This window comes from Leptodactylus fuscus, chromosome 6 (genome assembly GCF_031893055.1).
Source record: "Leptodactylus fuscus isolate aLepFus1 chromosome 6, aLepFus1.hap2, whole genome shotgun sequence".
Taxonomy (NCBI): Eukaryota; Metazoa; Chordata; class Amphibia; order Anura; family Leptodactylidae; genus Leptodactylus; species Leptodactylus fuscus.
Window position 1 is genome coordinate 66,977,971 of NC_134270.1, and position 11,600 is coordinate 66,989,570.

The following is an 11,600-nucleotide window of genomic DNA, read 5'->3' on the forward strand; positions in this document are numbered from 1 at the left end:
GTATTCTATGTAGTATATAGCTCCTATGGCCTTACCATCACTGTACTCTATATAGTATATAGGTCCTATGGCCATACCATCACTGTACTCTATATAGTATATAGCCCCTATAGCCATAACATCACTGCACTCTATATAGTATATAGCTTCTATGGCCATACCATCACTGTACTCTCTATATATAAAATAGCTCCTATGGCCATATCATCATTGTGTTCAATATAGTATATAGCTCCTATAGCCATACCATCATTGTACTCTATATACCCTGTTTCCCTGAAAATAAGACAGTGTCTTATATTAAATTCTCTTCCGAAATATATGACCTGTCTTATTTTCGGGGGGTGTCTTATGGAGCGGCTGGAGCGGGGGACAATTGGCAGTCATGCTGGTGCTTCCTTAACGGAGTGCTGGCATGACTGCCGGTTGTAGGTGGTGCAAGAGGTGGTGGTAGTGGGGGAGGTATGCTAGTTACCTTCCCCATCTTCATAGCAGCGCTGGTGCTGCTGTTGGTCACGGTGGTGGAAGTGGTTGGCGGGGCTTAGCAGAGATTAGCGAGGCTTCCGGCTGTTGTGCCGGAGAGCCTCACTTAGTGGGCATTGCAGCCGGCTGAGCGCTGTGCTCCGGGTGCACAGGAAAGCTGGCTGCCTTCTCTGCTGTGATACCACTGTTCCGGCTGCTGTGGGATGAGCTGGTAGAGTGGACTCCCCGCAGCATACAATGCTTTCCCAGCTCATCTTACAGCAGCAGGAACAGTGGTATCACAGCGGAGGCAGCAGCCGGCATACCTGTGCACACGGAACATCGTGCACAGTGTTCTGCCGGCTGCAGTGTTTTTGGAGATGTCTTATTTTCGGGGGGTGCCTTATATTAGGCAATTTAACAAAACCTCCCCCCATGCCTTACTTTTGGGGGATGTCTTATTTTCGGGGAAACAGGGTAGTATATAGCTCCTATGGCCATACCATAACTGTACTCTATATACTATATGGCTCTTATGGTCTTACCTACACTGTACTCTATATAGTATATATAGTGGTGAACCTAGCCTTTCTGCTGCCTGAGGCGGACGACAGAGAGGCCCCCCCCCCGCCGTGCTGAATCCCGGGAGGGAGTGCTAGTGGTAACATTACAGTGATACAGTGCGTAACATTTTGTGGTGACTTACCTTGTGGAGACGTCCCTGACTAATCACTCTCATTTTCCATCATGACCACTTCTTCCAGCATGTTATTTGTCTCTGTTGGTCGTGGCGGCGGAAACAGTGGGCGGGGCTTAGAGAGGCTTCCGGTGGTTGCGCTGGAGAGCATTACTTCGTGGGCACTGCAGCCGGCTGAACGCTGTGCTCCGTGTGCACAGGAAAGCCGGCTGCTGCCTCTGCTATGATACCACAGCTGCTGTATCAGCTAATGAGTAATATTAGATCCATAATATACAATGATCATTGGTGGTTCAGTGGTGTAAAAGAATAATTATTGGTGGTTCAGTGGTGTAGAAGGTATTGCAGATGAGGAGAAATCACCTCCGGCTTCGGAAGGTCCGATAAGCGGAAGTGTCGCATGCGTTCCACTGTGGAACGCATGCTGGGAGAGAATGGAAACTGCCAGGTATAGGGAAAGAGCACTTCCGGTATCGGCAAAGTCAACAACTGGAAGTTGCACATGCGTCTCACAGTGGAACTCACGGCATAGAAATCATAAGGAAAAACTAGGAAGAATTGTAAAATGACATCAGGAGATGTCATAGGGGATACAGTGAAGGCAAAGAACGAGCAATATGGAGAAGAATAGGAGGAGAAAGTGAAGGTTAGAGATGATCTAAATCGGCATGTGCGTTCCACTGTGGCACTGGCCCTTGTGACGTCACTTCCGGTATGACTGTATTCTGGTGCCAATCTTTCCATTCAAATACGCCTACAGCTCCATTCTTTTTTTTTTTTTTTTTTTTTGAATGTAGATTGTGAGCCCCACATGGAGCTCACAATGTACATCTTTCTCTATCAGTATGTCTTTGGAATATGGGATGGAAATCCATGCAAACATGGGGAGAACATATAAACTCCTTGCAGATGGTTTTTTGCCCTTGGTGGGATTTGAACACCAGGACTCCAGCACTGCAAGGCTGCAGTGCTAACCACAGAGCCACCGTGTGGCCCCCCCTACAGTTCCATTCTTGTCACTCCTTGATCCTGAGATCTTCACCTCCTTTTTCACCACGCATCCGGTAAGATTGTATAGGTTTTTCCCATAAGGTTTTACCTTAGGTCTGCTACATTTGTACTAGAAAGCTGGGCACCAACTTCTAGCCTGAAAATTCATGTGGTTATGTATGTATATATATATATATATATATATATATATATATATATATATATTTTTTTTTTTAATTTACCTTTGGATATTGCCTGATATCATATCTTGTGTACTATTCCCTATTGCTATAGCCACATATGTATACTTTCCTTGACTGGTACTCTGCTCAGATCCTTGCTACAAATAGTGACAAGTACCTTGTTGTAATTACTCCACATTGTACTTCACATACAGTGAATTCCTATTTACAAAAATTTTGCACATATTATTGTATATTATTTTTCTCTCATAATGGCCTGTGGTTTCATTCATTACACAAGTTCAACCCATGCACCTTTCCTCCATGTTAATTCATATTACTTTCTACTGAAACTTAGACTTGTCTTGTGTCTTCTGCTCCTCCCTCTGCAGAGTGTCGCTACATTTCTTAATTTCTGTGCAGTCATTAAAAGATTCCCTGGGAATAAGGAAATGAGATTTACTGGGGAGATTTCTCATAAGAAAAAATGTCCTCTGGCAAGTCATGTGAATAAGTCAACACTGTGGATTCTCCTGTTGCGTAAGAAACAAACATGGAAGTCACTAAGGAGTTCTAGACGCTAGAACATAAATCCTATAATACTCAAAGTAATGATGGAAAAATTACTGAGCGGGGGATGGGGCAGGGTTAAGAATGCCATTATAATTTGCAGTTCACATTGTGTCAGACAGGTAGAAATCCTGAAAGCAGTAATTACATCAAATTTAGATCATCCATATGGGCCTCATAGTAGATATAGAAATCAATCTAGTAGACGAACTAGACATTATCAACTCCTACCCACGTTTTGTTGCATCCTTACAGATATACTGTATACTCTAAAGTAAACTTTCCCTAATGTTAAAGAGGTTATCCCACCGTACACAGCTATCCCCTATGCACATGCACACTGTCTGACAGCTCTTGTCCCTTCTTTGTATTTGTCTTTTCTGCTGTTTCTTTCTGTTTTTATTGATATTTGTGATTAGATGGATATTTTTGATCAATAAACTTTGTATCTTTATATAATATGGGCATATACCCTTCATGTGTTTTGATTCCTGTGGTGCTGTGTAGTTAGCTTTTATAGGTGTATGTCAGGCGAATGGAGTCCTGCAATTTTCCCTATGTACTCCATATGACTTGAGCAGTGATGAGCATGCGCGGCTACCATGTAGTGACTTCGATGGGTCTGCTGGTGTAGAACGTCTATTTTGTACTGTGTTTATTGACCTATCTTTAATGTGTCTTCTATTAAAGGTAATGTTTTAGATACATTCACCTGTGCTGAATACAACCCCAATTTCAAAAAAGTTGGGGCGTTGTGTAAAATGTAATGAAAACTAGAGTACAATGATTTGGACATCTCATATAACCATATTTTATTCATAATAGAACAAAGAACACATATAATATGATGAAAGTTAGACAAATTGAACAGTAACACATTTCAAAAAGATGGGTCAGGGCCACGTCTACCATTGTGTAGCATCTCCTCTTCTTTTTACAAGAGTCTGTAAATATCTGTGAAGTGAGGAAACCAATTGCTGGAGTTTTGAGAGAGGAATGTTGTCCCAATCCCGTCTCAACAGCTCAGGATATTCTTTGCTGGAGTTTTTGTTTCCTATTGTGTCAAATATTTCTTATACCTATACACAGACCCTTTTTCTGTGAAGCCATACTATTGTGATGGATTCAGTTAGTGGTTTAGCATTGTCTTGCTGAAATGGTCAAGGCCTTCCCTGAAAGTGACATTATCTGAAAGGAAGAATACGTTGTTCTAAATCTTCTATACACTGCTCAGCATTGATAGTACCTTTCAGGGTGTGTAGCCTGCCTATGCCATAGCCACTAACGCAACCCCATACCATCATAAATGCAGGCTTTAGAACTGTTAACTAATATTGCAGGGCACTGTGTCAATAGTGCATGATACAGCTTTAACTTGCATTTCTGGATTGCGCTGAATTGTGTTCACAGACAATAATTGTATGACATATACATATATATACATTATGCACTAGCTTGAATTTGGTTTTATCAGTATGAATTAATGTTTCATAAGGAGTTCACTCATGCTGCACTAATATTGGATTATTGAGTGAGCTGTGGATACCCTCCAGATTGGTGGTTATTGTACTTTTGAGAGCTTTCTATTGTGAATAAAATGTATTTATATGAGATTTATAAATGCATTCTTGTCTTTTTTACATTTTACACAATGTCTCAATTTTTTCTGGAATTGATTAAACCCATCTAACCTCAACACTAGGGTGTCATACATACATGATACCTAACAAAAAAACATGAAAAAACATATCCAGTATCTGTTTTAAAAATTACAACATCATCATCCAACAAAATATTAATCTAATCATCAATGAATTTTATTGTCACAAAATGTCAAAGAAGAGCAAAACACATTAAAAACAATAAAAACAGTATCGGATTGATATGTGAGTGGAGGTCGCAGGGTACCACAGCATATAGAAACTGTATAGACAACGAGTATAAATGAATGTGTGCTATGCTTTGATAAAATGTAATGGGATACTCCAGCAAATAAGGGGTTAAATATCACAAATGGTTAATAAATATAAATAGACAACACCCCTAAGGTTTGGGAATAATATAATCTGTTACATCATTATTATAGCTGTATATACCCCAAAAGACTAACACATAAGACTGGTCTTACACTACCATAGTTTAAGTCCACAAATGGTCCGCAATTGAGGGTTTTCAATTGCGGACAATTTGCGGACACATTATATTCAATGCGGCCTCTTACACCACCGGATATTTTATCCGTGGTGTGCCGGGCCGCAACCGAGGTCCGCACTTTTTAGAACATGTCCGTAATGGCCGCAATTCACGGCACTGCTCAAAATCACCCATAGAACTCTATGGGCAAGTGCAGCAGGTCACAGACATCTGCGGAGCGTAAGTTGATGATCAGCAACTAGTGTTGCTGATTAGCAACTTGCGGACTGTAAAAGCATTATGGTCGTGTAAGACCAGCCTTAATGTGCAGAGTATAGTATCACATCCCATGACATGCAACAAACCAAAAGGTATTTAGAATAGATATATGAACAGTGTTACAAATACCAAAAACAAGCAAATAGCATCACACATCAAAAAGTGAGTATATGTAAGTTATGCTTACCACTGCTACCTCCACCCATGGGGCTCTATACAGTTTCTATATGCTGTGGTACCCTGAGACCTCCACTCACATATCGATGCGATATTTTTATTTTTTTATTTTTTTTATGTGTTTTGCTCTTCTTTGACATTTTGTGACGATAAAATTCATTGATGATTAAATTAATCTTTTGTTGGATGATGATGTTGTAATCTTTAATACAGATACCGTATAGGTTTTTTTATGGTTTTTATGTGGCATTGAGGTCGTGCTTTACTAAATTTACCAACATTAACACTAAACCATGTACATTAATCCTAAACCTAACCCAAGTATCCGTAGGCTGCATTCACACGGAGTAAACGCTGGCGTTTTTTGTGTGTTTTTTGCACATAGCGCCGCGTTTACGCCGCGTAGCGTCGCATTAACGCCGCGTATACGCCGCGTTAACGCCGGGCAATGCCACCGCTAAATAGCGCGGCGTTAACGCGGCGTATACGCGGTGTTAACGCGACGCTACGTGGCGTAAACGCGGCGCTATGTGCAAAAAACACACAAAAAACGCCAGCGTTTACTCCGTGTGAATGCAGCCGTACACTAAAATGAACCCTAATACTTAACCAAGTACACAGACTTAAGAAAAAAGCAACATATAGAAAAGTTCACAGCTCACCATTAGTAATTCATGGAGCAAGGTTATCCTTATAGACTCATACTCAGTTGAAGGTACATGGATACTTGCAGGACCTGCAGGTAGTAGAGACAATCCATAATCCCTCACATCTTAAGTGAATGGTCCTGCACCAAGTGATAAAATAGTACTTTATATTTTATTAGAGCATTTTAACATACTTTCTAACCTGATTGTTCTACATATATGTTCCTTACATGAATTCTACTGGTTAACCCTCCCTTCTACATTATTTCCTAGACCCCATTGTCAACACTTGTCTGTAACCCTGCACGTCAATGTACTTTGTATCTGTATATACCCAATATCAGCTGGTGACAGGCTTATTTGTATTATCAATATGTACCAGCATCAGCCTTCCTTCTTCCGAAACTGCAAACTCTCTCTCTAAAACATAGAATACAGGTGTCATGTCATTTTGGTTGCAGAGTAAATACCATAAAAATGAAGCCTGCAAGAAATCCACACAAATGCACTTTTTCTCCACCCCCCCATTCTGATTTTTTTTTCCAGCTTTCCAGGACATTGTACAGTATAATAAATGGTACTATTATGAAGAACAATTTGTCCCACAAACTTTAAGCTGTCATATGACTTTCTGAACAGAAAAATAAAAAGTTATGGGGTTTAGGAGGCGAGGAATCAAAAACGAAAATCTAAATGTGTCACTGCTGGAAGGGGTTAAACACTTTGGAACGTCTGTGTGAGCATCAGAAAATGGTGAACTATTACTGCATGCAGCAGATCACAGGCACAATATGTTATTTTGAGATCCATCTTTGGAGGCAAATGAGGGAATTGTGTAGGCATCTCAAGCACTTTGAAGAGGCCACCAAATTTGTCAGCAGGCATAACTGCTCCATCAGCAATGTGATCCCTATATTATACTGTATATCTTGCTGGAAATAATTACACTTGCAATGAAGGATGACGATGAACAGCTTCCACCTCTTAGTTAATGTCATTACCTAAGGTCAATGGAGGAGGAGAAGAATTTGGGTAAGGGTTATTATGGTGGAGCAAAAGGAACTCTAAGGCTAAGGCCCCACGGGCTGTAATCACAGTGCTAAAGCGCTGCGGAAAGAGACGCTGCGTGATCGTATTGCGGTTCTTTCTGCAGCGCTTTGAAGAGAAAGTTCACAGAGTTTTCCTCTGCGGACTTTCTCTTCGCATTATATCTACGGGAAGCCACCGGCGTTTCTGTAGATATAATTGACATGCTGTGATTTGCAAAGCTGCAATGGCTTTGCAAATCGCAGCGTGTCTGCAGTGCATTTTTTTTCCGCAAAGTGGGCATAGGATTCGCATGAATCCCATCCCCTTTGCTTGCACTGGAAGAATAGACTGATAGAGGAGGAGGAAGTCTCTCCTTTGGATGCAGAGAGAGCCCTTGATTTGTCACAAGCAGAGCCAGGGAAGGAGGTTGACCCTTTTTTTCTATCAAGATGATGACGATGACAATGACCACACTGGCCAAGAACACCAACCATGGCAGAACCTTGAGTCCATGAACACACTGGTAAGCATGTCAGGCTGTTTGCTCTGCTGCTTACATAGTGAAAATTGTATTATTAGCCTCAAGCAGATAGATGATTACTGAATGTCAGTGCTTAGTAGGACCTCTATGAAAGCAAATTTGGGAAAGTCTTTCTTGCCACCCAGTGGGAACAAAAATTGGAATATTATCAGGATAGGCTATATTCCCAGCTTACTGAATCACCTAGGGAGACCACTGCAAGTGCCAGACAGATGTGTCCCAGGTAGACTCTACCTGCTCCCAGTCCACCTCACTTATGCCTGTGCCAGTGTCACAATCACAAGTGACTGGTGTATCATCAGGAGCCTAAATACCTGAGCAATAGGGGGCTGACACATGGTCACTTCAGCTGTACGGAGCCACTTCTGGCACCTGTTCTGTACATAATACTGGGTCAGAAGCAGAAAGCTCCATGCACTGTATAGCAGCTCAGTTCCCATTGACTTCAATAAGTGCTGGATAACACTTTAATATACCCCCTAATGCCCCACACTTTAATATCCTACCCAAAGTATATTAGCCCCTTCATTGCCCCCATACAATTTAATGGCCCCATCACTGCTCCCAATATAGTATTGGGACCAGCGAAGGGGACACAGTAAGGGCCATGTAGCAGTCCCTTCACTGGTCCCCCTTATAGCATTATTGGATCATTACTTACCTGTCTTCTCCCTGGTTCCACTCTGTCTCCCTGCTCCAGGCACACATGATGTCATGTGCACCCGGAGCAGGAAGAAGCCGGAGGCGCGGAAGTAGACAGGGAAGTATTGGTAATTAGCTTGTAGGCTACAACCATTACCACTCAGAAAGTGGTAGAGCAGGAAGCCTGTTGCCAGACCTCTACTGCCTATTGAAAAAGCAGTGGGGGTATGGTAGGTCCCCCAAAAGGAATGGGGCCCACCGAGAGATTAATCGGTACCTTGATGGGCCAGTCTGAGCCTGACTACTGCCAATCAGACATGTCCTGTGCCCTGGTACGTCATAATATTCGGTTCTCCACTGCCACTCATATTGCCACAGCTACCATTACTCAGCCAGTGTTAAAATTCGTAAAAGCAAGTGGCAGTGCAGGGTATGGTTTATATACTAGAGACACACTGGGCAGCTTAGATGACATTTATGTACAGTCTCATTGCATGTAGCTGTATAGTAGGCTCCCAGAATGACATTTCAAGTTGGGCCTCGGCACCCCAGTCCGGCACCTGCGATACCTAATGTCTCCTATTAAAATGTATGTGGAAACCAGTGAAACTAATTGCTTAAAAAATGCAATGGGGTCATAATTCCCATAAGACATGATGGAATCTAATGAAGAAATATTGGGTCCCAGAATGTGCATTATACAAACAGCCTGCTTCCTAGTACTACTGAACAGTACTGACGGAGCATCACAAGCTGACATAGCAGGAGGGCTCATTATTTTGATGTTTTCTCTGCAACCCATGTTTCTCATTGGTTTCCGTGGCGGCTGAATGTCTTTTTCCCATCTTGTCAGTGCAAAATTTTTTAAGCATTTTCTGTTTATTGATTCTGAAAACTACAAATAGCGATCTGACATGTGAAATGGTGTGTGAGGCAAGAGCTCGGGAGAACAGGGGCTGCAGGCGCTTATTAACACATAGCTGTGAGACATTCACGGCTAATTACCCAACTTACTCCTTCCACAATTCTACATTGTACTGTGTATGATACGGGGGGCAAAATAATAATCCCTACGCAATAAATATCACAGCTGATGTACTGCATGAATTCTACTTTACCTTTGGGGTCCAGTACACCCGACACACTGTAAACCTGACATATAGGATACGCCAGTCCTGACAGAATGGGACACAGTACAACACACTTTACGCCACAAGTCCATTTAGAGGACTCTCTTCACACATCTTAAGATTCAACTATGGGACTCTAAGAGGTTACTGCCTACCACTGTCTGCCTGCCTAGGAATATATATATAATCACTGAATAGATATACAGCCTTACTTCAAGTCCTAATTAAAGGGATGCTAACCTTTAACAACACAATAGTAGATTCAACTTCACATACGTGTTCACGTTAAGAATTATCTATAACTTGCGGTATAACACTCAAACGTCTCTCTTTACACAGTAGGAATATTCTCTGAAGACTCAGCTTCTCTTTTAGTAGCCTAAGATGCTCAACCTCTTACGTTCACATTCAGGTCAACATATTCCTATAGCACCTCATGTGGTATCAATAAATACTTCTTCTTTTTTTTTTTTTTTAATGTGGATTGGGAGCCCGATATAGGGATCACAATGTAATTTTTTTTATTTTTTCCTATCAGTAGGTCTTTGTAGAATGGGAGGAAATCCACGCAAACATGGGGAGAACATACAAACTCCTTGCAGATGTTGTTCCTGGTGGGATTCGAACCCAGGACTCCAGCGCTGCAAGGCTGCAGTGCTAACCCCTGAGCCACCTTATTGCCCCCATGGGATCAATAAATACTTATGCAAAACACTTCAACTATGAAGACTCCCCTCTGCCCACCTACCAGAATTGTATTGCAATGCTTTACAGCCACAACAGCTGGCTGATTTGATATTGCTACTGGAGTAGTTATGATGAGCATCGCTTTCTTATTGTATTTACTTTTGCATATACTGCATTACCTTGGTATTCTCTGGAGGGATATGCATGTTTATATACTTTCTATGATGTAAGTACAGTATGTTCTAATAAAAATAATGTATATATTATTTAATACGATTGTGAGCTTGATTTATTGCGTAATACTAGTACTCAGATGGGCCAGTCCAATCCTAGACACATTATTAGAACTTATAGAGAATGAGCCATCACTCGGTAGTTTAAGCTGGTGCCCGGAAAAGGCTTCTCACGGCCATCTTATACAGTAAATGAAATTTCCGGCACTGTGAGAGTATGCTTCCAAACTGTAACTTTATTGCGACAAATATACCAACGTTTCGGTCCAAATTAACGACCTTCTTCTGTGTGTCTGAAAAATTATACAAAATATGGTAAACGTAAAGTACTTCGTCCAAAATTAAATGTAAAATAAAATAAAATAAAAAATCCAAAACAATAATATAATGCATTGCAAACATGTTGTACCAGGTATCAAGTTAATGGTTATAGTGTATGTAATTACAATGGAATAGTACAATATATAGGGGATATCTGAAATGCATAGCCAGAAGAAGCTTCAGGTGTATTAACAAAGAAACCAATATGACAGGGAAGGTATTAACCACAATGAAACCATGAATATAATGAATACTGGTACAAGGATAAACAGAAACAAGTATAAGGGTAAACAAAACAAATAAATACGTAAATTAGAGGATGGGTGCCCAGCTTGCTAAACAATGATAGGTAGCCTAATGTAATGAAATGTAATATCCTATATAATCTTAGTAGGAAGAGGAATAGTAAATGGCATATGCAATCCAGATAGAGGAATGTGAACCAGATGCCATGAAAGAGTGTCCATTTATAGGGGTAACAACTCCAAGAGCGGTCAGACCGGGAGCCACGCCCCTAAAGGGGGCTTGGCCCCAAGTCCAAGCGCCCCCAGACAACAAAGATAGGGATATGAGAGACAAATGGGATACATTGGTGGTGCACAGTGGTTAGGAAGTGTGTGTTGCCAGTCAGTAGCGCTCTAGGAGTCCGTATGGATGAGAAGAAACTCACTTCCGGTCCACGATTGTAAAACCGGAAGTAGGTGCGTTCCAGTTCCGGTTCGTTTTATTATTGAAGAGATCTGTCTGTAGGGAGCCGTTCATTTCTTTAATTACTGTCGTGTCAAGAAAATCAATTTTGTGTAAGTCATAGTGTACGGTAAATTGTAGCTCATCCCAAACAGAATTAAGGAAGGTGTGAAATTGGAGTAGGGAATCCAAT